The sequence below is a fragment of the Arvicola amphibius genome, chromosome 6 (genome assembly GCF_903992535.2).
Source record: "Arvicola amphibius chromosome 6, mArvAmp1.2, whole genome shotgun sequence".
Taxonomy (NCBI): Eukaryota; Metazoa; Chordata; class Mammalia; order Rodentia; family Cricetidae; genus Arvicola; species Arvicola amphibius.
The window spans coordinates 140,176,645-140,182,986 of NC_052052.2; the positions used below are offsets into that span (position 1 = coordinate 140,176,645).

The 6,342-nt window shown below is 42.3% G+C and overlaps 1 pseudogene; it reads right to left on the bottom strand.

Annotated features, from left to right (window-relative positions):
* Positions 1-2,365: 2,365 nt before the first annotated feature.
* On the bottom strand, positions 2,366-2,827 carry LOC119817124 (annotated as a pseudogene).
* Between the last annotated feature and the right edge of the window lie 3,515 nt (positions 2,828-6,342).

A 6,342-nucleotide genomic window follows, 5' to 3' on the forward strand; every position in this document is an offset into this window, starting at 1 on the left:
TTCTCTCATGAGTTGGCCAAGCCATTTCTAATACAAGACTTGACTCCTTAGGATAGGATAATTATTGAAACATTTAGCATAAGTTTCCTAATTGATATTGTTTAATCTGGTTGTAATTCTAATTTTTACACTTGATATTTGCTCTTATTGCATATAGTTTTATATTAGGCTTAGAACTCTCTTATTTAGACAAAAAGTAGAGGTGCTGTAGGAACTTCTTCAGCCCTCTTGGGCATGGTCTCTTATGCTATAAATGCAGCTATAAAGCTTGCATGCTCTCTCTCAGCTGCTAGATTCAGTTCCTGTTCCCTGTTCATGCAGAGGACTGTGATCTGTGAGTCTACCCCTAAATAAAGAACCCTTTATTATACTTAATTCTGAGCTAATGAGGGATATCTTCCAGTATATATTAGTGCATGTACTGATTTTTGTAGTAATACCTTTGTGAACTAAAACAGTCACTTTGAATTCCATTTATTCTAAAAGCAAAAGCTTCTGACAATGATGGATTATAGACAGAAGTCAATATCCCATTAACCTGAATAATTAACAACAACAAAAGTAAAATGGTTTGTTCTTCTGTGCATCTTTGTCAGTACTTTTCCAGACTTAGCTCAAATGCTAATGATAGTAGGAAAAGAATACTAAAGAATACTTTAATTCCTATTTGGCTGTCAGTGAAATTAGTTTTCCATGATATAAATGAGTTTTGGTTTCACCTTGGAAAACTTTAATACCTATGTATGCTTTTATCTAATTTTATCTCTATTTCTTGTTTGCACATTCACTATCAATTTGTAAGTCTGTATTCTTAATTGTTAAATTGGTAAGCAAAAGTTGTGTATGCTTAAGATGGGTGTTAAGGTGTTTACGTGGTATGCAAACTTGGAGGCCTTTGGGTAAATTCTTAGGAGTGGTTGTAAATGGAGACTTTTCTTTACCTTGCCGGGTCCTATTGGTCTCTGCCCACTGGTCCCACCAGCCCCTTACAAGATAACTACTCAGAGGCTTGTAATTAATTATAATTGTTTGACCAGTGGCTTAGACTATCACTAGCTAGCTCTCACTTGTAAATTAACCTATTTCTAATAGTCTGTATATCACCACATGGCCATGGCATTACCTTAGGTGTTCTGGCATTCTGTTCTATGGGCAGCTCACTGGCATCTCTCTCTTCCTGCCTTCTTTCCCTCTCTATGTCTGCTTGGATTTCCTGCCTAGTTATATGTTATCCTGCCATAGGCTGAAACAACTTTATTCATCAACCAATGAGAGAAACACACATTCACATTATACAGAAGGACATCCTACATCAAGTGGTGTGTCTGAGTCACAAGGCAGATCTATTTTTAGTTTTTTAAGGAACTCAGTACTGATTCTCACTGTGCTTGCATAAGTTTACAGCCAGCTGTGAGGGGGAAGGTGTTTCCGGCTTTGGGTTTTGGTTTGTTTTATAGACTAATATTCTGTTACTAAAGTTGGTGAAGATTTTCTCCCTTCTGTGTGTGGCCTTTTTGTTGGAATGATGTTTTCTTTTGCCATACAGAAACAAAAATATTTCTGAAGATCTCATTTGTGAATTGTTGTTCTTATTTCTTGAACTAGCACAGTCTTACTGAGAAAGCCCTTATTCATGTCTAAATACTGAAGCAAACTCCCTACTTTTTCATGCTAGTTATAGTAAAAAAAAATCCCTGGATATTCATTTTATTTTTAATTTAATTTAATTTTATTATTAGGCTTGGCATCAAGTACCTTTATTCATTGAGCCATCTTGTCAGCTATAATCTTACAAGTATGGTTTCAATTCTTCATACAGCTCCTTACCTATTTCAGTATCTTTGGACTCAGCAGTTGGGGAGTTACATTCTGTCGAACGGGTCACACTGCCCTTCTAGGTCATGGATAGTTTTTCTTCCTCTCTCCTCTCCATTTCTTTTTTCCTCTCTTCTCCCCTCCCTTTCCCTCCCCTTCTCTGCTCTTCTCTCTTCCTTCCCCTCCCCTCCCCTCCTCTCTCCTCCTCTCCTCTCCACTTCTCTAATCTCCTCTTTTCTCCTTTCTCCTCTTCTCCCCTCCCCTCCCCTCTCCTCCCCTCCTTTCCCCTCATCTCTTCTCTCCTCGTTTCCTCTCCTCTCCTCTCTTCCTCTCCTCTCCTCTCTTCCTCTCCTCTCCTCTTTTCCTCTCCTCACTTCCTTTCGTCTCTTTCCTTTCTCTTCCTCTTTTCCTCCCTCCCTCCCTCCCTCCCTCCCTCCCTCCCTCCCTTCCTTAAGTACTTCTCTTTCAATGAAACAAATCTGAAAGATGTACAGTTAGGCTTACATTGTGCAGTTCAACAAACAGAAGGACAGAATTCCAACAGAAGAAGCTAACTCAGGACCAGGTTGGACTTGCTGCCTGGAGGGTTTCTCTTGGATGGCACTGGGGCCAGGTCCACAGGGCTGGACACAAAAACCAGTGAACATCTTCATCTGCCCCAAGTTGGCTTGGAAGTTTGTGTCCACATTTTCATGCATCTCACTTTCTCCCATGGGGTCTAAGAAATCTCCAGAGCTTGTTTCACACGAGATACTTATTGGTGTTCCAGACAACTCCGAATCTTTCCTGTCACTGAACTTGGTACCTGCTATCTTGGCCTAAGATAGAGGATTTTCTTGAAGTTTCCCAGAGACATTAGAGGCCATTTTGTTCTTCCATACAAGGTGTTCTGTTGGTTCATGAAAGCCTAATGAAAAATTGGACCCACTACCCAGAGGCCGCAAAACCTGGCAGCTGTTCCTGCTGTCCTACTGTTGGGGTCCACACCCTTGAATGTAGTGGTAGTGGTCATGGTGCCAAGGAGGGAGGTAGGCTGGTGCAGGGAGATTGGGACCAAGCTGAGGGATTGGGACCAAGTGGTGGAGACAGCTCAGCAATCACAATCCACCGTGCTTCATGAACCTCTGAGGGGCAGTTCTTCTGTGCCTGTTGTGCTGTGATTTGGGCATCTGTGCGGAGGGGTATCTCTTCTGATTTACTTAGGAGTTTCCTAGTGAACACTGTTTACAAGGAGACTCAACCCCATTGTCACTCAGAAAAGGGAAAGTAAATCAATGTAACAGCAACAACACCAAGCAATTCAGATACGGGAATGCACTGCAAATCAATTAATGCCAGTTACTATGCCTTAAATGACCTCATACCATAAAATGACAAAAATTATGTAGATTCACCTTTGCAGATAAAAAGTGCTTAAGAGTAAAAGTGACAATTTAATAAAATTTCAAAGGTGGGGCAGAAAGGGGGAATGAAAGAAGAATCGAGTTTCAGGGCAAAGTTACAAAGGCAAGGGGACAATGTTAGAAAGAGGGGGAGAACAGAGGGTGTTTTATCAAATTTAATTGTCACTTTGACACAGCCTGAAACTACCAGAAAAGAAAGCACTGACTGGGGGATTTCCTAGATCAGATTGACCTGTAAGAGAGCCCAGAGCACAACAGGCAGCACCATCTGCTATGCAGGAAAGCTAGCTGTGCTAAACAATTTTACGTCAACGTGACATAAGCCAGTTATTTCCAAACAGGAACACCAATGCTATCCGTGACTGTATCCTCAGTGCTGGTAAGGATGCTGGGTAGGTAACATGTGGTCTGTGGATTGTTGTTGATTGAAGAAATCACTGAAATTTCCAGGTTCTGCTACTTGCTGGGGTACTAGGAAATGAGTTGAGCTGAGATGAGGCGTCTGACCACAGCAGCCAGCACTTCCTTAAGGGGAAGTGCTTGTTGGAACCCTCCAGAATATGTGAGGATCTTTGACAACTTGGCCATGGAAACACTCATCTGGGTGTGTCTACGAGGGGGTTTCCAGAAAGATGTAAGTGAAGCGAGGAGACAAGATCTACCCAAAATATAAGCAGTACATTTGCACGGGCTGGGGTTTCATGCTCTGTAAAATGCAGGAAGTGAGCTGAGCACCTGTAGTCATCTGCCTCTGCTTTCTGACTGTAGATGCAGGGGTGACCTCACATTTCTGTCACCATGATTTCCTTGCCTTGATGAGCTGTACCCTCAAATTGAGCCTAAAGTAAAGCCTTCCTTAAGTTGCTTGGCCTGGGTATTTTTGTCACAGCAAAGAGAAACGTAACATTACAGAAGCCTTGACTTTGGAAAGTACCACCCTCTTAAAACTGTCTGCACAGAGGTGGCTTGTGTGCCTGCTGTCTATGGAAAGAACCTGGTGACAATGAAGTGACCAGATAGCATGGTCAGGGAGTAGCAGCTGAAAGAGAAGCAATGGTCCTTCAGCGAGTGGGTGCTATCTTCCAGGCTGTATGTTGTCTAATGGGATGGGTAAACAACATGTGTACTTGTCATGAAAATTAACAAGAAAGTATTAGTATTAGTTTGTTAAATGCCACAGGGCAACTTTTCCTATAGCTTAATTCTCAGTATTTCTATATAGTATGTTCTTAAAGATTTTTAAAAACAGACCAGTTTTTAAGATATTGCCCATCTTTTTATGCACATAAGAGACAAATCCAAGTGAGTGGAATAGTCAAGTCCCACTAGTCCTTTTAACATCATCTGCATTTTGTGCCATTCTTTGCATGACTGTTGAGAAAGCAAGCTTCCTAATGACATATTCAGATGGGACCTCAAGATGTGCCTCCATGTGTTATGTCTATGGCATGTACCTAAGACAGACAGAGTCCTCTCCTAAATGGTATAAACTGTCCTACCCCAAACCATTCACATCAACTTTTTTGTGCTTATGAACTGTAACATGGGGGCCTGCTTGTTGGGGTTTCTGTCCTGCCCAGTTCCCATAGCCAGTAAGTCCCAGAGAAAATCACACAGAGGTCTCCATAGGTTATAAACTGATTGGCCCATTAGCTCAGGCTTTGTATTAGCTCTTACAATGTATATTAACCCATTATTCTTATCTATGTTAGCCACATGGCTCAGTACCTTTTTCAGCGGGGCAGGTCACATCCTGCATCTTCCGTGATCTGGGCAGGACCCAGGAAAGAGCTTCCTTCTTCCCAGCATACTCCTGTTCTCATTGCCCCACCTCTACTTCCTGTCTGGCTTTCCCACCTATACTTCCTGCCTGGCTACCGGCCAATCAGCGTTTATTTAAAATATAATTGATAGAATATAGAATTGTCCTGCACCAATGAACTCATAAGCACATCTTCCCCAAACTCAGCACTCTAGTTTGCTTTGTGTTGCAGTGATATAACACTGACCAAAACAACAGGGGGAGGCCAAGTGTTTCTTTTGCATTCCTATTCCATCACTGAAGGAAATAGGGCAGGAACTCAAGCAGGAGCTGTGGTGGAATCCATGGAGGAATGCTGGTGACTGGCTCATGCTCAGCCAGCGTTCTTATTTTGTATTGGTTTTATTGAGCTATACATTTTTCTCCACTCCCTCCCTTCTTCCCCTCTCCCCTTCTACTCTCTCCTGTGACCCCCACACTCTCAATTTACTCAAGGAGATCTTGTCCTTTTCACCTTCCTATGTAGATTCATGTGTGTCTCTCTTTGTTATCTAATTACCTGTATTCTTACATAACCCAGGATCACCTGTCCAGAGATGACATCACCCACAGCAGGCTGGGCCCTCCTACATCAATTACCTATAATAATAATTTTTATAAAAGACCTACAGATATACCACAAGCCAAGGTGATGGAGGGAAATCCCCAATTGTGGTTGTCTCTTCCCAAGTGACTCTGGTTTGTGCCAAGCTGACAAGAAAGACATCAGAAAACTCAGCATCTGGGGACGTTTGGCCCCTATTCACTATTCACTTCCATTTCTAAACAATTTCTAATAGAGCTCCTTACCATTCCTCCCAAGATTTCTGTCCCTTTGGATGATAAGAAAACTTTAACATTAAGGAAATGGGATAGGTTTGTTCTCCAAGCCGCATGCCTTTTACTGCCTCTCTCCAGTCTGACATGGAGCAGACAAACTAAAAAGCGTATTTTGCCATTACTGTAGTAACCCCTGACTCATTCGCTACTAGCTGAGTTCATGAGGCCTTCAACAGCTGAAGGCAAGGTAGCCTCCTTCATAAGTTTCTCTTTGGCCTAAGTATCCTGTAGAAGACCCATTGGAAAGAAGGTTTTGATGAAGATGAGGCAGCGGTGAGTGCTCACCCAAGCATGACAAGTAGGGCTGGTCAATGCTAGGGTGGCTTACCTAGTCCAGGGATACACGAGTGAGATGACTGGGGTTTAGGGACAAATATTGGTTATGATTTTCTAATCCAGGAAACAGCATGGTCCCCATTCCACTGGCTTAGAAAATACAGATGGATGCAAGTTCATTCTGCTCTCTAGAAATCATGAAATGAA